The sequence below is a fragment of the Panthera onca genome, chromosome C1 (genome assembly GCF_046562875.1).
Source record: "Panthera onca isolate mPanOnc1 chromosome C1, mPanOnc1 haplotype 2, whole genome shotgun sequence".
In the NCBI taxonomy this organism is placed as follows: Eukaryota; Metazoa; Chordata; class Mammalia; order Carnivora; family Felidae; genus Panthera; species Panthera onca.
In genome coordinates, this window is record NC_138346.1 from 157,153,122 (window position 1) to 157,162,573 (window position 9,452).

Sequence of the window (9,452 nt, forward strand, 5' to 3'; positions counted from 1 at the left end):
GTGGTTTGTTATACAAGGATTGTTACTGAAACACTGTGTTAATGCATTACCCACTCTAGCAGATGCTTCGAGGGATACAAACAAACAGGTTCTTTTTTTTTTTTTTTAATGTTTTTATTTATTTTGGAAGAAAGAGAGCATGAGTGGGGGAGGAGCAGAGAGAGAGGGAGACACAGAATTCGAAGCAGGCTCCAGGCTCTGAGCCGTCAGCACAGAGCCCGACGCGGGGCTCGAACTCACAGACCGCGAGATCATGACCTGAGCCGAAGCTGGACGCTCAACCGACTGAGCCACCCAGGTGCCCCAGGGTTCTTTTTAAAAGAGTCACAAATTCATTCTTGAAAGACTTGCATGAAGAGATGAAACACCTACATAGCAAATGTAGAAAATGACAAGTGCCATTTAAAAACTATGGAATAAGGGTTTTAGAAAGAAACTTCTTTTAATTGCTATATAAATGTTATTAATATTGTGCTTACCTTCGGGGGAAGGGGCAGAGAAGACTTTGATATGGAAGTGAAATTTGACTAAGCAATCAGAGTAGATTTTTCTGTTTCTTTCCCTCTCTCTTTCCCACTACTGCTCTTTCAATACTATATATCTATGTATCTATATCTATATTTATATATTTAATGTTTATTTATTTTTACGAGAGACAGAGCACAAGTGGGGGAGAGGCAAAGAGAGAGGAGACACAGAATCCAAAGCAGGCTCCAGGCTCTGAGCTGTCAGCACAGAACTCAACGCAGGGCTTGAACCCACGAACCGTGAGATCAAGACCTGAGCCAAAGTCGGAAGCTTAATGGACTGAGCCACCAAGGTGCCCCTCTTTCAATACTATAGATTGTCTTCAATCCTGCCTACTGACTCAGACTTTCTAGTCATTGGAATATTTTGCTTTGTAATCTGGAAGTGAAATTGGGGGAAGGTCTCCAGTTTAACTTCTTTCTTTACTTCCTTCACATCTACTTCTGTTTTTTTTCCCCATTCCATCCTATCCTCACCCCTTTCTTGGAGATTGAGTCACTGACTCCATCCCTTCTTCTGGGATATTGCTTAGCAATGAACTCACCTCTCCTTATCCTGCAATCTTCCTTTTCATGGATGTGATTTCCCTTATGTTTTATAAGATGTTCAAGCTTTCTCATCTTAAAAACTCAAAATCCTCTGTTCCCTTTTAAACATGAATATAGAAATGCTATATAGAGTTCTTTTCTACTTCATTTCATAGCCTATTATTTTGAATGAATAGATAGCATGCACTGACTAGGCTTCCCTGCCCTGTATTCGTTTGTGAACCTTTCCACGAATCTGTCTTCTGCTTCCACCACTGCCCTGGAGCTATTTTCTTCACTGATACAAGTGATCTCTTAGTTTGCCAAATCTGATGGAATTTTTCTGCCTGTGCCTTTCTTATTTCTCCTTACTAAGGAACAATTGTTGAGGACTCCCACTTTTAGAAACGTTTCCTCCTCTGCCTTCGTGGTGTTGCTCTCTCCCCAAGTTTTCTGCACTCAGCCTGCCCTTTGCTGTTTTCTCTGAGTGCTTCTCTTTTAACACCATGCTACAGTGGTTCTGCAGAGTTCTGCCCTCAAACTTTTGAGATTCAGCACTGTCTCTGAGTATTTTCATCCCCATCTGTGGTTTCCACTATTCCTGCTACATCATTGACAGTCAAATTTCTCTATCTCAGAATCTCTGAGTTTCAGAAATGCCCCCTTTGTACTTGAAAGCCCTGCAGGAATTCAAACTCAGCATAAGTCAGTTTATAATCTCTCATTATCACCTCACTACCGAGCTCTTCTCTATTTTCTTTTTCTCAGTTTATATTCTGAATCCCTTCTGAATAGGCCCAGATTATAAAGATATCTGTGTAAATGTTCACTGTAAGCACTGACGGCAGAAGAGGTTCCTAGTAATCAGCTGGGCAAAATGACATACTCTGTGGAGGTCGGTTAACCTTTCATCCCAGTGCTTGCTCATTGGGCCCATGGGTAAAAAAAAAGTGGTTATGGTGGCCAGAATGGAGACTATGCCTGAGCTCAACAAGCTGAATTTCTCTATACCAAGGCTGATCTGGCTAATGCTACTACTGAGTAGTGCCTAGTCTACCAACAGCTGAGACCTACATGAAAATCCAGCGACTAATTGGGTTGGTGCCTCCATTCCTCAGCTGAATGGTAATAAGTTGATTATATATTTAAAAAAATTTTTTTAATGTTTATTTATTTTTGAGAGACAGAGAGAGACAGTGTGAGTGGGGGAGGGGCAGAGAGAGAGAGGGAGATAGAATCTGAAGCAGGATCCAGGCTCTGAGCTGTCAGCACAGAGCCTGATGCGGGTCTCGAACTCGTGAACTGTGAGATCATGACCTGAGCTGAGGTCAGACTCTCAACTTACTGAGCCACCCAGGCACCCCATAGGTTGATTATACTGACCATCATAGAGTGGGCAGAAATTCATCCACACTGAAATAACACTTACATTGGGTATGGATTTGTATTCTCTGCTCTTTAAGCTTCTGCCAGTATCACCATCAATAAATTCCAGAATCTTTATCTACCAACATGGCATTCTGCACAGTATTTACTCTGATCAAGGAACTCATTTCACAGCAGAGAAGTGCATCAGTGAGCATATATCCACGGAAGAAACTGAACTTACCACATATGCCATAACCTGAGAGTGGCTGACCTAATTGAAGATGGAATGACTCACTGAAGACTCCGTTATGCCACCATCTGGAGACAGCACTGAAAGGAGAGAGTTCTGTTTGACAGGGTGCAATTCAGGCTTTAATCAGAAACCACTACATGGCATTATTTCCCCCCATGGCCAGATTGCATAGTTCTGGGAACAAGGAGTGGAAACGGGAGCAGCTCCTCTCACTATTACATCTAATAATCCATCCACAGGATTCTGCTTCCTGTCCTGCCCATTCTGAGCTTTGCTCCTACAGAAGTCTTAGCCCTGGGGAGAGAAATGCTATGATCCAGAGGACACAACAGTGGTTCCATTGAATTTGAAGAGAAGACTGCCACCTGGCCATTTAGAGCCCTTGTATCACTGAACATGCCAAAAATAAGAGGCTACTCTACTGGCTGGAGTTGTTGAGGCCAATCACCAAGGGAAATAAATAGCTGCTACACATGAAGGCAAGGGGGGCCATGTGGCACTCTTATTGGTTCCATGATCAATAGCAAATGTTAATGGAAAGCTAGAACCAAAAAAAAAAAAAAAAAAAAAAAAAAAAAGGCAGGATGATTGAAGACTCAGTCTTCTGAACAAAGGTGTGAATCACTCCACCAGATTAAAAACTGGCGGACTCAGCTTCTGGCTGAGAGTAAGGGGAAATATACAATAGGTAGAGGAAGGTAGGAAGCCAGACATCAGCTCTAGCCCATGGCCAACTACTGAAATGAGAATTGTAATAGCTTTACATACTTTCTCTTTGCCTGTTACATGTTTATGTATGCATGCTATTTCTCTTTCCCCACTTTTACTTCATGCAAGTCAGTGGTGCTTAACCTTATAATACAGTACTTAGGTAAGAAAATATTCAGTGGGACTGTGATAGAATTTAAGGAGTCATTGATACAGTGTATACAATAACAGTTGTGACTGTGTGTGTCCTTATTTTGGGGAAGGGTGAGAATTTCTTCATTTGTACAAATAGCAATATCTTGTTAGATGGAAATACAGAGTTGCATCACTGTCGTACAGGTCTCAAATGCATGTAGAAGAGTGAATGCCGAAACTAAGTAGCCAAAGGGGTATACTGGTCCCATTTCCAATTCCTTGTCTCTTAGCTCCAAATCTACTCATTATCCATCTGTGATGATGGAGCTGAATCCTTTAAGAATTTCTTTTGTAGTTACCATGATGTTAAGCTTTGTTGACAGAGAGTACTGGGGGAGCATGGCAGGAAGAAGGAGCTCCCTTCCTGTTTCTGGTGTGCTCCTCCCACGGCTCCTGCTGTGGGTGTGTGTGCGCAGGAGTGTGCCTGTGTTTTCTGCAGTGCCTAGTGGCTGGCAGCACAGAGTATCTTCCCTTGGGCAGCTTCATAGCAGACAGTTGCTAGCAAAGCACCTCTTCATGAACCTGCCTCCAGCAGCTTTGCAGCAGGCACGTATGGAGAGCATCTTCCCCCAGCACACACCCTTGGGCATCTCCATGATGGGGTGCTGCTGGCAGGGCACCTCCTCCCGGGCAACTTTCCCCACACCCTTTCAGGTGGCTTTTCATGAAGGCATGGCTTCTTTCAGAGGATAGCTTTGCCCAGCACTCCAGAGAGCAGCTTTCCAGCAAGTTCCACTGAGATGACCTCTCAGTGAACCTCTCTGCCATCCAGTGAGCCCCACTGCACCCTCTCCAATGGTGTATGGGCCTCAGCCCTGAGAGGGGTGGTGTTTTTCCTTGGGTCCCCTATTTCAGCCTGAGGGTGGTGGCTACTTCTGATGCCTGGTGTTCTATTGTGTTGAGTTCTCTTCCTGTCTCACTAGCAAATTCCCCGTTACTCTAATTCCTTGTTCAAATTACTACGTAATTTCTATCTTCTCATCAGACTTTGACTGACACACCTTCTCAAAGGAACCCAATGGCATTTAATGGTGAGATTCTCGGCCACAGTCATTTCAGTTGTTCAAATTATGCCTCTGGGTTCAAGGGAGAGTCCTCTTTCCTCCCAGAGAGCTGGACGAAAGATTGGAGCCCTCTCTTACCACCTCCCTCTAATTCTGAAGGCTTCCCTGAGAAACTTCCACTGAGGGTTAAGAGATGGAAGAAGTACTTCCTTCTGACACAGTCTGGCAGCTGGACCCAGTCCCGGTGATACGCAGATGTATCATACATGTGGAAGCCATCCAATAAGGGTCTCATCGACTCTGTTTTAGAAACCCTGGTTTCTTCTGGCTCTAGGCAGCTGCTTCTTGCTCTTTGTAATGACTACATGGAAATGAAAAGATTCAGGCAACAGGATTTCTTGTAACCCTACCAAGAAAGAAGATGGATCGAAGGGGAAAAATATGTTAGAGGCACACTGGTGTAGGAAATATTCTACTTTGGTTAGTTACAAAAATGCTTACAGAGTAAGAAGGCTGAATAGTACAGTAGTTAGGAGCCTGAGTTTTGCATTTCTGAAGCTGGTCAGTCTGATAAATGCACATTATGCAAGGAACAGAATAATTAAAATTACAAATAAGAAAATACACTTATAAACCAATAAAACCAAAGGTGGGGGAGAGAAATTGAGACTGAGATAAGAGAAACCAAATAGAAGGTGTAAAAACAATACATCAAACAGGTTAAAAAAAGCAGAATCCTGGTTACAAAGTATTACTGGGTAAAATGAATAAGAATTAAAATTTTAGATGTTGAAATGAGAAGCTTATTATTTCAAGGATGTGTTTGTGAATAAAGCAAAAGTAGAAAAAGGAAACAAAAATGTTTTAAAGTGGAAATAATGGAAGGAAATTTTAAATGGAATATAAAGAGTAAGCTAGGTAGCTGAAACAATTTAAAGCAAGATTAAAATAGAGCTAAAACTAGTCAAAGGAATATAACATTCTTTAAGTGCTAAACATTTAGAGAATGAAACAAACTAAAAATAAATATGGAAAACAAGGGATGAACATTTTAAAACATGAAAAGAGCAACATTTTTTTACAAAAAGCAAATTACCTGCTTTTTAAGAAACACCTGACTTTTGTTACTATTATTCTCCTGATACTCAAGCATCCATGAATTCTAGATTGTCTCTGTAACTTTAATCCCCAAGGTCAGGTTTTTTTTGCAGAGTACACCCTTGGAACTCCTTTAGGCGGAAAGCCAAAGGTAACAAGCAATTCAAACTGTTGAGCCTCTTTCTCCCAAGGCTTCTGGCTCCTGTGTCTACATGGCTTTTGACTCAGGTTGGGCATGGAAATAGGCTGGAAAGATACAAGCCTTGTCAGGGCCAGCCCTGTTGCCTGCCTCTGCTCTACAAGCAGTTGTGTGGATGTGCCCTTCACCAATTGTCTAGAAGTCCAGGAGTCAGTCTACAAATATATTGCCTGCCTACATGGTTCTTGGGGCTGAGGCAATTATGAAGCCTCCTTCCCTCTCTTCACCTTGCTGGCTGCAGCTCATACAATCATACCACTTTGCAATATTTCTGGCCCCAAGGAGAAAGCAGATCAGTGGTTTTCAAACTTTTTGGCTACTCCTGACAGTAAGAAATACATATTACATTGTGACTCAGTACTACATATATATGTGTATCTACCTATATGGCTAAAAAAGTTTTACAAAATAAGAACCCTATCTAACATCATACACTATTATTTTCAATCCTTTTGTATTCTATATTATAGAGTTGTCTCAGGTGGGAGCCAGATCAATGGTTTTCAAAAATATTTTGCTTCCATCTGTAGTAAGAAATACATTTTACCCTGTAACCGAATGTACACATACGTGTATGTATCTACATAATTAAAAGTTTTACAAACAGTACTGACATTCTCCGGAAAATGCAACTTCTAGTTTTCTATCCTATTATATTATAGTTTTATTGATTGCTTCCCAGTGATATCTGGCTATATACTTCCTACCAAGAAGACACAATGAAAGCATAGAGAACCACAGCCAAGAATAATGCCCAACAGGGTGGTAAATTATTACAAACATCTTTTATGCTTACAATGCATTTTACTGCTCTCTGGTGCTGCTCTGATCTATACATTGTGTTATTCCTCCAACATTTGTCGAGTATGAATACCTTTTACGTGAATGGCACAGCCTCTGTCTTTAAGGCATTTATAGTAGGGGAGCCAGAAAACTGGTGAAGAGAGCTCCAGGAGAGATTCTAGAAGGTGTCATTGAATTAAGAGTAATGGTTGGACACATTTTTTTGCAAAGTGATAGAAATCCAACATAAATATGCTTAAGTTATAATTTTTAAAAAGTATTTATTTACATAACAATGTCCAGGAGAGGTTTGTCTTCAGGCTCAGCTTGGTCCAGCACTTAATGACATTCTAAGATCTATCTGTCATATCTGCTTCCCCTGGGATGGCTCCATTCACAAGGTGATTCCTCTTGTGGTAGCAAATACAGCTTTAGCAGTCTCAAACCCTAAAGCACCTAAGCTGGGGGGGGGGGGGCGGGGGGAGTGTTTGCATCCCTGCATTGGGTCATGTTCCCATCCATGAACCGATGATTGTGTCTGGGAGACAAGATATTCCAGTAGGTTTAAGCCAGTCAGGGCCTATCCCTGGAGCTCTATACAGAGCGAATCCCTCATTAATGACATAGTTAAGAGTGGAGGGATTGGTTCTCCAAGGAAAATACAGGCACCTATGACCTAAAAGGTGGGAAAATGGAGGCTGGGCTGCCAATGGCAGCAGGTGCTTGAGCCAGGTGCCTCCAAGGCAGTGTGCAGACAGGGACAAGAGTTGGGTGGGACACACTTGTCTGTAGATGGGAACACAGGGGAGGGGCGGCACTCGAGGTACAGAAAGCAGCATGAGCAAACCTGGAGCCACCTTAAGTCACCAGGTGTAGCTGGAGCTTCAGGTCACATAGGGAGGAGCTGTGTGAGATGAGACTGGAGCTAATAATGCAGGCGGTGGGTTCTGAGTCCAGGCTGCAGAATGAGACTAAATCTAGTCAGAATTCAAAAAAAAGGTTCAGAGTGAAATTTATACTTTATGAGACTCATTTTGCCTTGGGGAACGAATGCATTGGAGAAATACAATCTTGGAAGGTCAAGGTCGTCCAGGCAAGAGTTAGTTAAATGAGTAAAGAACAGGGGAGAGCAGTGCATAGGAGTGGTGGGGGGGGGGGGCGGAATTGATGCAGAAGCTCTGTGCTCGTTTTCTCATAATGCTGTGAAGTGAACTTTCAATTCTGTTGGCTTATGCAAAGTTGGGAGAAATCCTTTAATATTTAATTGACTTCAAACAAAGATCAAATAATTCCAGGAAGTTTTACTTCTCAAAAGGGAAGAAAGGACCTGTTGGGGAAGAAACTACCTGTTGGGGGGAAAAAAATAAGCCAATTGTTATGTAACTCATTATGCAAGTCTATCCCATCAAAGAGTTAAATTACTTTGCATTAAGTGAGGTGGAATAAAGATATTTCTGACTCACCAGACAGGCTCCAGAGGCTTCCCTGGGGCGCTCTGAGCAGGATTCAACTCCCTGTCCCACAAAGCCTTGGGTTCAACTGACTTGCTATCAGCATTCTATACATGCATCTTTATCACCCAGTAAATTATGAGCGGGAGGACAAAAACCTCTTCCTGTTGACTGAAACGATTTTTCTTTTCCTCTTTTCCTCCCTTTCCCAAGCATCTCTATGTGAATCAAGGCGTCATGATAGCCACTGGAGACATGGAGTTGAATCCCAGCTGGACTAGAACCCAATCTCCTTGGGTTCAGGGCGGGTTCAAGTGTGGGGAGTAAGACATTTAATGACTGCTGTGAGAGGCATTTATACAGAATAGAATGGGAAGAAGGGCGCCTGGGTGGCTCAGTTGGTTGAGCGTCCAACTTAGGCTCAGGTCATGATCTTGTGGTTTGTGAGTTCAAGTCCCACGTCGGGCTCTGTGCTGACAGCTCAGAGATTGGGGCCTGCTTCAGATTCTGTGTGTGTGTGTGTGTGTGTGTGTGTGTGTGTGTGTGTCGCTGCCCCTCCTCCACTCACGCTGTGTCTCTCCTTCAGAAATAAACATTAAATAAAAAATTAAAAAAAAAAAGAATAGAATGGGAGGAGAGGTCAGTGCCATGTGGTGAGATCAGGAAATGCTTCATTAGAGGCAACACGTAACAGGAGTCTTAAGGCTAGTGGCCAGAGAAGGTGGGCAGGAGAAAGGAAGGGCATTGAGTGGAAGCACTTATCAGGCAGGCAGATGTTGTAACATGGCGGAGGCCATAACAACATTGACATCATGGGTTTCTACAGATATATGTACCCCTTTCTTTAAGGTGGAATAAACTGTACACACACACACACACACACACACACACACACACAGGCACCTTTGGCAATAGTGATGGTTAATCTACGGTGAAAAACATCTGGTTTTAAGGAGACAGGTTTATTATTACTAAAATAAACCAACAAGATTTGTTTCTTTCTACAGTAGAGCCACTTACAATTAAATTGAGAACAAGGAATAATCCTATAGAAATTAAAACACTGATACTGAAAGTTATTTTGATGTTTTTCTTTAAAAAATAATTCTTAGCAGAAGAAAAGTTTTTAGCATTCCTAGAAACCCATAAAACATTGCTTTATTTGTATAACTTTCATGCTTAACAAGCTTCAGTGACACATGGCTAACATCACCAAGTCCACATCTTCATTTTGGAATTCAAGGTCGGCAACAATAATAAAACCAAAAGGACACTGAGGTAGCTATTTTAATGGCAGAAAAATACAGACTTTAAGGAAAAGGCTTTAATAGGGATAAA